Source organism: Anomaloglossus baeobatrachus, chromosome 5, assembly GCF_048569485.1.
Source record: "Anomaloglossus baeobatrachus isolate aAnoBae1 chromosome 5, aAnoBae1.hap1, whole genome shotgun sequence".
NCBI classification, from domain to species: Eukaryota; Metazoa; Chordata; class Amphibia; order Anura; family Aromobatidae; genus Anomaloglossus; species Anomaloglossus baeobatrachus.
Window position 1 is genome coordinate 332,466,285 of NC_134357.1, and position 15,634 is coordinate 332,481,918.

At 50.2% G+C, this 15,634-nt stretch overlaps 1 protein-coding gene across 2 annotated transcripts in view; it reads right to left on the reverse strand.

The window, feature by feature from the left end:
* Positions 1 to 10,586, reverse strand: part of SRC (SRC proto-oncogene, non-receptor tyrosine kinase) — a 62,208-nt gene extending 51,622 nt beyond the window's left edge. Inside the window, exon 1 of one of the 2 annotated variants that reach the window (XM_075349812.1) lies at positions 10,204 to 10,586. The gene's annotated coding sequence lies outside the window, so the exon portion shown is untranslated. The remainder of the gene's footprint in view (positions 1 to 10,203) is intronic. The other variant, XM_075349814.1, reaches the window with a different exon arrangement.
* Positions 10,587 to 15,634: the final 5,048 nt, after the last annotated feature.

Consider the following 15,634-nt stretch of genomic DNA (forward strand, 5'->3'; position numbering starts at 1 on the left):
GCGCCAATTCTGGCACTTTACCCGGCTCATACAGATTGCCCTGGTGTGGTGGTAATCAGGGTAATATATGGGGCTGATAGCTGTGACTTGTCAAAAATCCCATAGGTTTGTAATGGGGAGGTGTCTACGAAACACCCCTCTTACCTTGTAAGTCAAAAAAAAAAATCCTTTATTTGAAACTAAAAATACAGACAGAGACTGTCTTTCATGCCTTTATTAACCCAAAAAACAACCCTGCAGGTCAGATGTAAGCCACACAACGACCCACAACGATCCTCTGCTTTCCTACATTCAGAGGCTGCAGTGACAGGAAACGTTACCGGTCACTGCAGCCTCTGGTACAAACTGAGGGCAGCGATGGACCCCCCCGGCTGTGAGAAGCGGTGACGTCAGGTCACCAGAATCAATAGCCGAAAACTCCTATGGTACGAACTGTGACCACTGGTGAAAGTGCTACCGGATTGCTCTGCCGCTGTGTCATGCATTCCAACAGTCTGGTAACGAGTTCAACTCCGGTCACAGCAGGTGTTCCCACACTACAGTTTGTGCTGTCTGAGCTGCCAACAGTGACCTGAGTTGAACTCGCTGCCAGATTGTTGTATTGCGTGACATGGCAGCATAGTCCAGCAAAGAGTTCAATTGAGGTTACAGAGGGTGACGTGGGAACTAACAGCTATTACCTCAGCTGAAGCTGCTGACGGATTGCCGGACTACTCTGTCACCGTGTCATGCAATCCAACAGAGTTCAACTGAGGTCAAAGCTGGTGGCTCTAATGCTACCCTCAGTGCAGTGTGAATCGCCAATTGTGACCTCAGCTGAACTTGCTGCTGGATTGCGTGACATGGCGGCAGAGCAGTCCGGCAATACGGCAGTGAGATCAGATGAAGTCACAGAGGGTAGTATGGGAACCCCCAGCTGTGACCTAACTAACCTGCTGCACTCAGTGTGTCTCTGAGGTTGCAGGGACCGGTACAGTCACTGCAGCCACTGGATGTAGCAGAGCAGAGGAGCGTCGTAGGAAGTCGTGTGGATCACGTCAGACCTGAGGGGGCATTTTGGGAATTAATAAAGGGGTGAAAGAGGGTGTCTTTATTTCAAATAAACGATTTTTCTGTGTATTTCTTTGGACTTACAGGTTAGTAGTGGGAGGGGCCCCGCCCCCTCCCCATTACTAACCTAGGGATTGCAGGCAGCTGTGAATTTTGACTAATCACAGCTATCATCAACCCAATATATTATCCCAATTGTCATCTCACCAGGGCAATCAGGATGAGCCACGTAAAGCATCAGAATTGGCACATTTAATGGGTGCACCAATTCTGAAGCGACTGTGAGCTGCTATTTTAGGCTGGGATGGGCCAATAACCATGGCTCTCCCCAGCCTGATAATACCAACCCTCAATGGTCCGCTTTACCTCTTTTTTTTTTTTATTATTTAAAAATAAATGCAGTGGGAACCCCTTTGTTTGAGATAACCAGCCAAGGTAAAAGCTGACAGCTGGGGGTTGCAGCCCACTGCTGTGTTTTACTTGCACTTGTTATCACAAATAGGGTGGGAGCACACGCCTTTTTTTTATTATTTTATTTTTACACTACAGTACAGCAAACTGGTCTGCAACCAATCACAGATGCTGCCAAAGAGGTTGGGTGGTGGAAGCAGTGAATATGGGCCCAGAAAAAGTGAATGCTGTGTTATCTTCCTGGAAACATGGTATGTATAACTGTCCTTCTCTTACCCACATTTTGCTTCCTTTTGCATCCCCCTAGCCCTTACAACGACCATTTTACAACCATTTTTCAGCAAAAAATATAGGATCCCCATTGACTTGTATAGGGTTTGTCGTACTGGGTGAAGTTCAGCTCCAGAGCCAAACCTTTTTTTATGTCAAGTCCATACAAATTCGTCAGACCCGAATATCCACGGGTCTCCTCATCTCTACTAAGAACACTGCAATGAATAAAGAATGGCATCTAATTATCCTCCAAGAGAAATTTCTACTAGGAGCAATTTGGTTATGAACATTTCTTTATCCAGCATGATTGAGGCCATGTCACAAGGCAAAGTGACAATTAAATGACTCAGTGAACAAAACATTTATGTTTTGGATCCATGTCCAGGAAATTCCCCAGATCTCAGTCTCATTGGTCAATCCACAAAAAGTGGCTGGTCAAACAAAGACACGAAATTTGTGATAAGCACCAAGCACCGATAGGCAAAAATGGGTGGTCATCAGCCAGGATTTGGCCCAGAAGTGGATATTCTGCATGATAGACTGAAGGGCAGAAGTCCTGAATAAGAAGGGTCAAGTCTTTGTATAAACTTGATGTACTTGTCGATAAAAGTTTAAAAATGTATTAAAATGTTTATAATTGTACTTAAGTAACCATAGAAACATCTGACTAAGGTTACGATCAAAAAGCATGTGTCCCTACGTTCAGTGGCCCACATCAGGACTAAAGTCCGAAGCCTCACAAAATGAGATTTGAGTGTGTGCGCCGGCGGGGTCATTGACTAATGATGAGGACACAGTCACAGTGTGCTTGGTCTTACATCATTTTCAGCTGTATATGTTTAGTTCAGGTGGGCAGCAAAATGTAATGGTCTACATCTAGCTGCCAGTGAGTTGATACACACGACACTTCTGGGGCGGTGCTCAAGTAGGGTCCAAACCTGTCGAGATAAAAATGTGAATAGTGGTCTTTGAGAAGAACTTGTAGGACCAGCACAAGCACAGACGTTTCGATCAAAGACCTACATCAGTGTGTGCAGAGGGTCCTCAGAACGTATAGCAACTTGGCAACTGGCGTAGTCAGGTATGACGCGATGTCCACAGCTACTGCGTCATACTTGACTATGCCGATGTAGATGGGGGCAGAGCTCCTGCCCCAACTAGTTCAGACACCTGCCCATGGAAAGCTATATAAATAAAATGCCAAGCTCAAAAATGGGGCCATGCCTCTGTTTATACAGGACCCGGTCCTGCTCTGCCAACATCTACATTGAGGTCGGTTGACACACGGTAATGGGTTTAATACGAGAGTAGAACTAATTGAGGTACACCTTGTTTTGGTGGGATGGCTTTTATGCTTTTGCGGTCAAAAACAGTTTTACCAAGTACCCTATCTTATTTATATATACTATTACTATTTACTTACTCATTTTGTTTCTAGCTTAGGTAGGTTTTGTCTGATAAATGGCCACAGTGTGAACATGCTCCTATACGTTGCTATTTTATTTGGTGATGTGAATAGTGATGAGCGAGCACTACTATGCTCATTAACAGCAGTTGGACGTCGCATGGGCGTGACTTGAGTACCCAGGTATAATGGAAGACCAAGGGGGACTCTAGCATTTTTCTGGAAGACTTCCATTATACTCTGGCACTTGATTCACGCCCATCCGAGCATCCAACTGCTCTTAACGAGTACCAAGCACCTGAACATGGTAGTGCTCGCTCATCACCAGATGTGAACCTTGCCTAAAAAAAAATATAAAGTAAATCTGGAAACACTTAAAGGGGTTGTCTGATCCAACACAACAAGATTGCAGTCACTATGTGTCTGTAGACTTGTGAATCCTCACATTGAACACAGTGCGCTGTGAAGATTCGCTGGTGTCAGTGCTGGGAATGGCGGTCACATGGCTGAGAGTATGCAATATGCTTACTCCCGGCCAGAATCCAACTAGATGGGCGCAAACTTGCACAATACACTTGCATTGATTGAGGATGTGCCCATCTAGTTGGGATGTTGGTGGGATATGCATGTCAATTACTTGTGGCCATATGACCGCGCTGTTCTGACACCAGAGAATACTCACAGCTTTTTGTCAATGCAGAGTTGTCATTTTAGACCAGAAAACCCCTTTAAGCAACAAATTTAATGAAAATTTGTGACAGCCTCTAAATGTTTGCCCATGACTGTATACAGACTTCCCAATTACTGCAGATCCATACTGAATCTACATTAGTATATTCTGTACAAGTCAGGACTTCTCAGTGTAGCTCCACATAGGAGAAGTGTACTGCAATCCACATATGTAAGAGTTCACTAATATACTTTATTTAAAGGGGGTTATCCACTACTCAGAAAATCGCTTCTCAAATACCATATTCCTCCCATATCAAATTAAAACTGCCTGATGTTGCCACCATTCAAGCAATGTTGGCACTTGGTCTCCTGGGGCTCACGTGATACATCACGTGAGTCCTGCAGCCAATCAATGGCTGCTTTGCTCACTTCCTTCGTCAAAAACTGACATCCGGAGGAAGTGAGACCAGTAGTAGTTCTGACTTTCTGCAGGCATTCGCTTTGTCTGAACGAATCGCAAGTTAAGGCTGCTTTCACACTACGTTTTTTTAACATGCGTCATGAACGTTTTTTTAAAGCAAAAACGGATCCAGTGCAAATGCGTTTTAATTTCAATGCATTTGCAATGGACTCGCGTCAATATGCGTTCACATGCGTTTGCGTGCGTTATAGTGAGGATCCAGCGACATGCAGTTTTTTAAGTTTTTTCAAAAACGCTACTTGTAGCGTTTTTGAGCTGCATCCAAATACTGCAAATTGCTGGATCCTGACTAAAAAGCATGCAGACGCATGTGAACTGTGACATACTGATAGACAGGATCCTGCTTGCTCTACTGAGCATGCCCAGAAACCAGCCTGGCGTGATCAGTCTCTCTCCCCCTCCCTCCCTCGCTCGCCTGAGAGCGGCGGACGCTCGTAACCAAGGTAAATATCGGGTAACCAAGCAAAGCGCTTCTTAGTTACCGGATGTTTACCTTGGTTACGTGTGCAGGGAACCGGCTCCTAGCAGCTGCGGACGCTCGTAACCAAGGTAAATATCGGGTATTCAAGCAAAGCACTTCACTTAGTTACCCGATATTCACCTTGGTTACAGCTTACCGCAGCTGTCAGATGCCGACTCCCAGTCTCACGTTCAGTTCCCCTCACTCCCGATCACATTACTCCAATGCCCGCCCATAAACGTCAAGTGACAGGATCCTGGGAAATAACACATGCGTTTTTCTCTGCAAAAACAGGATCTGCTTTTGCAGCAAAAAAAAAAAAAAAAACGGTCATGACGCATGCTAAAAAAACAGTGTAAAAGCAGCCTAAGCGGTTTCCGATTGGCTGCAGGTCTCACGTCACAAAATGTCACTTGAGCCCCAGGAGACCCAAGCACCAACATTGCTGGAATAGCGCAAGCACCTGAGGCAGGTACAGGCTGTTTTAATTTAACATGGGGACATTTGATAATCGAGAGTGGGTTTTCTGACTAGTGGATGACCCCTTCAATAACAATATTTCCTTTATAAACAAAAACAATTTCATAATCAATACATCAGACACAATCTGCTGTATGTCTAAAGACTAACGGCAGACATGGTCAAAGGATAAAGCTGGTGTCACACATAACGACGACGACAACGACGTCGCTGCTACGTCACCATTTTCTGTGACGTTGCAGCGACGTCCCGTCGCTGTCGCTGTGTGTGACATCCAGCAACGACCTGGCCCCTGCTGTGAGGTCGCCGGTCGTTGCTGAATGTCCAGCTTCATTTTTTGGTCGTCACTCTCCCGCTGTGACACACACATCGCTGTGTGTGACAGCGAGAGAGCGACGAAATGAAGCGATCAGGAGCCGGCACTGGCAGCTGCGGTAAGCTGTAACCAGCGTAAACATCGGGTAACCAAGGGAAGACCTTTCCCTGGTTACCCGATGTTTACGCTGGTTACCAGCCTCCGCTCTTGCTGCCAGCGCCGGCTCCTGCACTGTGACATGTGGCTGCAGTACGCATCGGGTAATTAACCCGATGTGTGCTGTAGCAAGGAGAGCAAGGAGCCAGCGCTAAGCAGTGCGCGCGGCTCCCTGCTCTCTGCACTGTGACATGTAGCTGCAGCACACATCGGGTTAATTAACCCGATGTGTGCTGCAGGAGAGCAAGGAGCCAGCGCTAAGCAGTGCGCGCGGCTCCCTGCTCTCTGCACTGTGACATGTAGCTGCAGCACACATCGGGTTAATTAACCCGATGTGTGCTGCAGGAGAGCAAGGAGCCAGCGCTAAGCGCGGCTCCCTGCTCTCTGAACTGTGACATGTAGCTGCAGCACACATCGGGTTAATTAACCCGATGTGTGCTGCAGGAGAGCAAAGAGCCAGCGCTAAGCGCGGCTCCCTGCTCTCTGCACATGTAGCACAGCGACGTTATGATCGCTGCTTCTGCTGTGTTTGACAGCTAAGCAGCGATCATAACAGCGACTTACAAGGTCGCTGCTACGTCACCGAAAATGGTGACGTAACAGCGACGTCGTTGTCGCTGTCGTTTAGTGTGACACCAGCTGAAGAGAACACCACCACCGGCTGACTGACTTCAACCTCTTATCTCCTCCAGCATACTTCCAAAATGATTACACAGCCAACATGGAGTTTCAAAGTAAACACACCGGTCTCCTCAGATCTAAAAGATCCATCTGATAACATGTAGTTTAAGAAATAGTGTGACAAATCAGCTTAAAAGGGGTTTTCTCATGACAGACATTTATGGTATTTCTACAGGATTTGCACCCATGGCAAAAACACTACATCTGAAGCTTACAGCGAGCACCACAGAACACAACTGAAGTGAGCCACACAATCAGCGGTGACGTCACTCAGGTGATTTGCGGTCACAGGTCAGGTGACTTGAGGTCACAGGTGGAGGACTCCAGCTTTGACCGCGGCTAACCTGAGTGACATCACCGCTGATCGCGCGGCTCACTTCAGTCGCTGCGTGGCGCTCACAGCGGGCAGTCATGTTCTATGGTGCTCGCTGTGAGCTTCAGATGTAGCAGTGGTGGAAGCATTGTGGGACCTCGTGTGACTTGCGTCAGAACTGCAGGGGTGTTAATAAAGGGGTGAAAGATGGTGCGTTTTTTGTCCTTTATCTCAAATAAAGGATTTTTTCGGCGTTTGTGTTTATTTACTGTAAGCCCTCGCGGGCAGGGTCCTCTCTCCTCCTGTACCAGTCTGTTTTGTACTGTTAATGATTGCTGTACTAGTTTTTACGTATACCTTATTTCACTTGTAAAGCACCATGGAATTAATGGCGCATTAATAATAATAATAATAATAATAATAATAATAATAATAATAATAATAATAATAATACATTTTTACTTTCACTTACAGTTTAGTGATAGACGCCTGCCATTACTAATCCAGTAGCCATTAACTCCCTTATTACCCCAATTGCAACCACACTATGGCAAATTGGAAAGAGTCGGGTAAAGTGCTGGGACTGTCGCATCTAATGAATGCGGCAATTAAGGGTCGCTGTTGGCTGATATTTTTAGGCTGGGGGGTGCCCAATAATCATGGGTATCCCCAGCCTGAGAATACCAGCCCCCAACTGTCGGCCTTTATTTGTGCTGGAATCAAAGTATGGGGGACCCTATGCCAATTTTTTTTATTTATTTATTTTAGAGTACGATAAAGACCAGCCCACCGGCGTCTATGAATGGAAGCCTCAGACACGCCATCACCCAGCATGGGGGTTCGTTTGACTGCAACCAACCACAGACACCGGTGGGCGGGGGAAGCAGTGAATATTTATGAGCCTACTGAGCGGCCTGGGAAGAATGAGAGGCCCTGGGAACAGTATGACAGCCGCCCCAGAGACTCGGTAAGTATGAAGCACTTGCTGCTACCCCTTTCCACCAAATTCTGGTCACCACAAAGATCCAGCCAAAAAAAAAAAAAAAACACAACAACAAACTGCAATGTATGCACATCAAAAATAAAAACTCAGACTTTGCTGGGGAAGGAAATGCATGCAGTTGCCACCAAAACTGCACCCAAAAAACACGGGAAAAAAAGCGCAACATGTGCACAACGGCCTAAGAATGAGTACACAGAAAATTTCAGTTCTGGATGTTGCCAAACTGTATCGATGGGGGAAAAAAGCATGAAAAAACAAAAAATGTTCTTTTCCTAGTGTAATGAAATAAGATGGTGACCAGGACAGTATGGATATAGATAGATTTATAGGACTAGCAAATCTGTCTGCACCCGTGTCATTACAATGTGTGACCGTAATATGGTGCTGGGTAATACCCAACAGAACCAAAGAATAATACACATATGATACACTGCTGCAGCCCGTATACCGTAATATATACTGCCCTTCTCTGTATACCATATACTCATACGCGTCACTATTCCGTCTTCTCAGAGATTCCAGGGCCGTATGAGAGCAATCCCCCGGTGCCCTGCAGCTGGAGAACAGGAGAGCTATGTGCAATACTTCCAGAGAGAAGACAAGCCGCAACCTGCCGGGAACACGCCGCTGAGGGGGAGGTGGGACACGGAATATTTTGGCCTAGATAATAACCATAGACCTAAATATTAAAAAGTTTGGCAGAAATATGACCTGAAGATTAACAGGAAAATGGAGGAAAACCTCTAATCTGATTGTCAGCTCTTTTACAGGGATGGAGAATGTGACGAAATGGAAGTGAGTGATAAATGGCGATGAGAGCAGTGAATGGCGGCACTACTAACAGTCGGGATCACAGCGCGGTGTATCCCACAGTACGGTGTGTAAGACTGCGCTATTGTGCGCCCATAGGTGCCTCAGGTAGCGCATTTCCGTTTTGCGGGAGAAAAAAATTGCGTGCAGCTTGTCAGACGAGCGCAAGTGCAATTTTGGATTAAAAACAAAACAAAAACATTTGTACTTTCTCTTCTATGGAAACTTAAGGGGGCAACCACAAGAGACAAATCTGTTGCGGATTTCGCTGTAAACCCATGCAGATTCTGTTGCAGATTTCACTCTTGCAGGTAGCTCAAAAATCATCACCGCACGCTAACTACCGAGGATACTGGTCGGCAGTGTGTGGTTAACGGTAAAATCTCACCTATTTTGCTGCGGGGACTGCACCACTATTTACACATACACATGGACGCTCAGCTTGCCAGAGCGTCCATTATACTAGGAGAGGGGACTAAATGGCCAAAGTCGGCATGTGCCTAGCCCTATATGAGCACATGGCGGCTTACACACCCATAGGGCTCACATATGACCTCCACACGGCCTGGGGTCTAGCCAGAGGCTGGCATGGCCATACAATGGACCCGGGGTCCGGGCTGAGGCTGCCATGGCCATACAATGGACCCGGGGTCCGGGCTGAGGCTGGCATAGCCATACAATGGACCCGGGGTCCGGGCTGAGGCTGGCATGGCCATACAATGGACCCGGGGTCCGGGCTGAGGCTGGCATGGCCATACAATGGACCCGGGGTCCGGGCTGAGGCTGGCATGGCCATACAATGGACCCGGGGTCCGGGCTGAGGCTGGCATGGCCATACAATGGACCCGGGGTCCGGGCTGAGGCTGCCATGGCCATACAATGGACCCGGGGTCCGGGCTGAGGCTGGCATGGCCATACAATGGACCCGGGGTCCGGGCTGAGGCTGGCATGGCCATACAATGGACCCGGGGTCCGGGCTGAGGCTGGCATGGCCATACAATGGACCCGGGGTCCGGGCTGAGGCTGGCATGGCCATACAATGGACCCGGGGTCCGGGCTGAGGCTGGCATGGCCATACAATGGACCCGGGGTCCGGGCTGAGGCTGGCATGGCCATACAATGGACCCGGGGTCCGGGCTGAGGCTGGCATGGCCATACAATGGACCCGGGGTCCGGGCTGAGGCTGGCATGGCCATACAATGGACCCGGGGTCCGGGCTGAGGCTGCCATGGCCATACAATGGACCCGGGGTCCGGGCTGAGGCTGCCATGGCCATACAATGGACCCGGGGTCCGGGCTGAGGCTGGCATGGCCATACAATGGACCCGGGGTCCGGGCTGAGGCTGCCATGGCCATACAATGGACCCGGGGTCCGGGCTGAGGCTGGCATGGCCATACAATGGACCCGGGGTCCGGGCTGAGGCTGGCATGGCCATACAATGGACCCGGGGTCCGGGCTGAGGCTGCCATGGCCATACAATGGCATGAAGTTCCTGACATCTTGTGCCCATGTGTACATCCAGGTGTATATAGGTAAGGACATGATTATCCCCTGCTGACACAAGTGTACAGGAGCCTGACAAGCCCACCCTGCCCTGAGCCCCTCATGAATGAGTACAATGCACCGCACACAAGCATGCCCAGATTACAGCCCCCACCCAGAGCCGCCCACCACCGATCCCCAATGCTCACCTTGTTGTGTCCCACAAGGGGGTAGTGCTGGGTGTTGTAGTCTCCGGGGACCCCCCTCAATCAGAGGGGGGTGAGGAGCGCTTCCACGGACTCAGCCTCCGCCTGCGTTCCTATCACTTTCCCATTGAGCCCCTGATGCTCTGGCCGAGAAGTTTGTGTCTCTCCTTGGATTGAGGTTCACGCCCGGCCGGTGATGACTCCCTCCTACCGACCGACTGCATTCAAGCCACCCCCGGGAGGCGGAGATGAGCCAGTCCGTCCCTCCATGTGTGTATGACTCCGTGTCTCCTGCGCCCCCTGCTGGCCATCGCTCGCTCTGTACGCAATAACATACAGGCGGCTGCACCGTGTGTCACTCAGCATATGTCCCGCCCCCTGCCAGCCTCCCCTTGTCCTTTCTTCATGTTCTGCTCCTCCCTAGTGTGTAGCCCTCCTTCTCCTCCTCCCTGGGGTGTAGCCCTCCTTCTCCTCCTCCCTGGGGTGTAGCCCTCCTTCTCCTCCTCCCTGGGGTGTAGCCCTCCTTCTCCTCCTCCCTGGGGTGTAGCCCTCCTTCTCCTCGCTGTAGTGCAGCCCTCCTCCTCCTCCTCCTCCCTGGGGTGTAGCCCTCTTTCTCCTCCCTGGGGTACAGCCCTCCTTCTCCTCCTCCCTTCCAGCCTGAGCCTCTTTTTCCTGCTCTCTCATTCTTTCCTAATGAATAGGAGTGTTGATTCATTGAGTGTGACACATCCCCCCAGTATGGATGCACACATGGGCAGTGCTGACACATGGCATAGAGGAAGTGCAATCCTAAGGTAGACTCATGCAGGTATCCAGACCATGGACACGTCACAAGTGCACATTTATATCCCTCCTCTTCCTTATATTGCTCCATCATTTACCGTAGGTTGCCAATCATTCAGAAATATCAGGACAGTCCGTAATAATAGGGCACTTTTTTTTGCCGTCTGTAAATTTTTTTTAAGGGATCTATTTTTTTTTATTTATAGCTGAAGAAACTTTGTGGGGGTCCTCTGAATATGGGCTCTGTGTGACCACTCTGCACCAGGCTCTGTGGGGGTCCTCTGAATATGGGCTCTGTGTGACCACTCTGCGCCAGGCTCTGTGGGGGTACTCTGAATATCAGCTCTGTGTGACCACTCTACCAGGCTCTGTGGGGGTCCTCTGAATATGGGCTCTGTGTGACCACTCTGCACCAGGCTCTGTGGGGGTCCTCTGAATATGGGCTCTGTGTGACCACTCTGCACCAGGCTCTGTGGGGGTCCTCTGAATATCAGCTCTGTGTGACCACTCTGCGCCAGGCTCTGTGGGGGTCCTCTGAATATGGGCTCTGTGTGACCACTCTGCACCAGGCTCTGTGGGGGTCCTCTGAATATGGGCTCTGTGTGACCACTCTGCGCCAGGCTCTGTGGGGGTCCTCTGAATATCAGCTCTGTGTGACCACTCTACCAGGCTCTGTGGGGGTCCTCTGAATATGGGCTCTGTGTGACCACTCTGCGCCAGGCTCTGTGGGGGTACTCTGAATATCAGCTCTGTGTGACCACTCTGCACCAGGCTCTGTGGGGGTCCTCTGAATATCAGCTCTGTGTGACCACTCTACCAGGCTCTATGGGGGTCCTCTGAATATCAGCTCTGTGTGACCACTCTACCAGGCTCTGTGGGGGTCCTCTGAATATGGGCTCTGTGTGACCACTCTGCACCAGGCTCTGTGGGGGTCCTCTGAATATGGGCTCTGTGTGACCACTCTGCGCCAGGCTCTGTGGGGGTCCTCTGAATATCAGCTCTGTGTGACCACTCTGCGCCAGGCTCTGTGGGGGTCCTCTGAATATGGGCTCTGTGTGACCACTCTGCACCAGGCTCTGTGGGGGTCCTCTGAATATGGGCTCTGTGTGACCACTCTGCGCCAGGCTCTGTGGGGGTCCTCTGAATATCAGCTCTGTGTGACCACTCTACCAGCCTCTGTGGGGGTCCTCTGAATATGGGCTCTGTGTGACCACTCTGCGCCAGGCTCTGTGGGGGTACTCTGAATATCAGCTCTGTGTGACCACTCTGCACCAGGCTCTGTGGGGGTCCTCTGAATATCAGCTCTGTGTGACCACTCTACCAGGCTCTATGGGGGTCCTCTGAATATCAGCTCTGTGTGACCACTCTACCAGGCTCTGTGGGGGTCCTCTGAATATGGGCTCTGTGTGACCACTCTACCAGGCTCTGTGGGGGTCCTCTGAATATGGGCTCTGTGTGACCACTCTACCAGGCTCTGTGGGGGTCCTCTGAATATCACCTCTGTGTGACCACTCTACCAGGCTCTGTGGGGGTCCTCTGAATATCAGCTCTGTGTGACCACTCTACCAGGCTCTGTGGGGGTACTCTGAATATCAGCTCTGTGTGACCACTCTACCAGGCTCTGTGGGGGTCCTCTGAATATCGGCTCTGTGTGACCACTCTGCCCCAGACTCTGTGGGGGTCCTCTGAATATAGGCTCTGTGTGACCACTCTGCCTCAGACTCTGTGGGGGTCCTCTGAATATAGGCTCTGTGTGACCACTCTGCGCCAGGCTCTGTGGGGGTCCTCTGAAAAAAGGGTCGATGTGGCCACTCTGCCAGGCTCTGTGGGGGTACTCTGGAAAAAAAAAGGGTACATGTGGCCACTCTGTACCAGGCTCTGTGGGGGTACTCTTAAAAAATGCTTTGTGATGGTCCTCCTAAAAAGGTTCTGGGGTACCTAGAGCCTTTTTTTCAACGTGGGCACTCTGTTCCAGACTATGTGAAGGTACTGTTAAAAAAAGGCTCTTTGGTGATACTCTTAAAAAGTCTCTGTGGGAATACTCTTAAAGGGAACCTGTCAGGTGCAATATGCACTTAGAACCATGAGCAGTTCTGGGTGTATATTGCTAATCCCTGCCTAACCGTCCCTGTATACACTAGCATAGATAAAGAGGTCTTTAGAAAAAGTATTTCTAAAGATCATTTATGATATGCTAATGAGCGCAGGGGACTAGCCGCAAGGTCGTTACTTCCCCAAGGTAGTTGCCCTCTTAGCATGTTAGGGGCGTGCTAACATGGTATTTGTGAAGCCCCACAGGTGCTGTATCGGTGCATACCTTCCGGGACTCCACGTAGCTGGTGCTGGTCACAGGTAGGGAATCTTCGGTTTTGATCGTGACGCCACTCTCAGTATTGCGGTCAGTGGGGACCGCCACTGCAGGTTAGGGGACGCCTGGGGCTGATGGTGGGTGCAGTCGGATGTAGTAGCCTCCTGAGAGTGAGGCAAGCCCCAGGGCCCGGTGTGGGTTGGTAGTACCACAAGTCGCAGAATAACTCAACACAGTCAGAAATGTCTTTCAAGGGCTTTACTCACATTTGATGGCAGGGTGAGTAGCCCGGGCGTAGCTGGGATGAACCAGATGGGAACCAGGTATCCTTCAGGCTGACTTTATGAGGGTGACTACTGACTCGCCTTCCTTAGCCCTTGGTGGTTTGGGGTGACCCCGACTTTGAGTCCCTATGGGGGTCGCCCAGGGAAGATGCTGCAGCCTCTCTCCCCCTGTTGGTTTGCCGTTTGCTTGTTCCCCGGACCAGGCCACTCCAGCTGCTTGCCTCCTGTGACCTATGGGCCCTCACTGCGGTTACGTGGCTGCGGCTTTTGTGGTGTTGTGGTGTGGGCTTTGAGAGCCCCACACCGGCAGGTTTAGCAGAAGAAAGCTGGATCTATCTTCGCTTCGGGATCTGCCGCCCGGTTGGGCCTGGTGCTCTCTAGCAGTCTCCTTACTTCCCACTCCGTGCTTTCTCTCTAGCTGAAGCTGGCTTTCAGGTAGCACTCCTAGTTGACCGTTCTCCCCCGTCAGTAGCCACTGCGCGGGCGCTGTTAGACAGCATCAACCCCACAGGTCTGCTCCTCACTGAGCCCTCTGGAGTTCTCCTCTAACTGACTCACTGCTCCTCCTCTCCTGTTCTTGCCTACGCCACCTAGCAACCAGACTCTCCACCACACCCCTTGAGAGGAGATGGAGGCTTTTGGCCCCCTCCACTATTCCAGTGAAGGTCAAGGCTTTGCCCCCTCCTGGAATCCCCAGGGGTCCTCTCAAAGGTACATGTGTGAGACCTGGTCACTATGCGCCTGTGTTCCACACCCCAGTCAGCCTTCTGGATTACCTGTGTTGTACTGTCCCCAGCATGGGTGCAGTACTCAGTGGTGCCTGACCAGGTCAGGGGCGCCACATTCCCCCTTAGTTATCACCAGCACGTCCTCGGGCTGCAAGACAACATTTTAAAATGCATAAAACAGTAAAACATGTAAAACATTTTCAAAAGCACCAGGTACCATACATCACCACCCTCCACCCACAAGTCCGTTAACCCACCCAAAACCCTTTCACGTTGGCCGCGACTTCAGCCACTTCTGGCAGGATGTAGAGGCGGCTTTCATGGGCTGGTGGTCTTCAGGGTATACCTGGCCTGGTGGATCCGCGCCTTCAGCCTCTTCTGGCAGGATGCAGAGGCGGCCTCCACAGTTGGTGCTGACCAGGTACCCTCTTTGTGGTGGTGAGCCAAGGCCCCATAAACAGGCGTGCTCTCTGGTTGCAGGCGAGCCAAGCCCCTAAACAGGCTGACTCTGGTGGTGGTGGTGCCCTCTGGTGTAACTATTTACACTGCGAGAGTTTGTGGCTATAGCCAGTTCATAGCCTTAAGGTTTATGGTTTTCTCACAATAGTTTTTGTGGGCACATGCTTGAACTTGAGAACGTTGCAAAACAAACTTTTTCAAAACTTTAACTGATAACTTCTTTCTTTACTTTACTTTACTCTTTACCAGGGCTTGGGCCTGCTGGGCTGCGGCACCTGTTGCTTTCTGGCTCTTTGTCGTCGTCGGTGGTAGTTTCATCTGTAGGTTCCTTGTCTTTTCTTTCTTGATCTTCATCTGTTTCTTTATCTCTGTATTTTCTTTCTTCTTTGGGACATGGTGGTACATCAAGCGCATACAATCCTCGTTCGCCTTCATGCATAGTGAATTGTACTGTATCTCCCATCTTTAGATTTCTGCCAGGGTGTCCTCTAGGCAGATGAGCGTTCACATCTCTTCTGTTGACAAATATCCCTTCTTTGATGCCAGGGGCTACAATGAATCCATATCCGCTTTTCAAGTTAAAGTCCTCTACTACTCCTCTGCAAAAGGGTCCTCTGACCTGGGCTCTAGACCTTCTCAGTAATCTTTTCTCCTGCAGGTCTCTGGCTGTGACCTCTCTCTGCTCTGGAGACTGTGGTGCAGGGGACAGTGTTGCTCTGTTGCGACGCCTTGTCTTGCGGGCTGGGTTCTGCTGGGCTGTTACCTCAATACCTGCAGGGCCCCAGGTGAGGTTTCTGGGCTGATCTTCATCTGCAGACGGTGTCAAGTCCTCCTCATCCCAACGGGAATAGGGTAACATCTCCGGCTCTGAG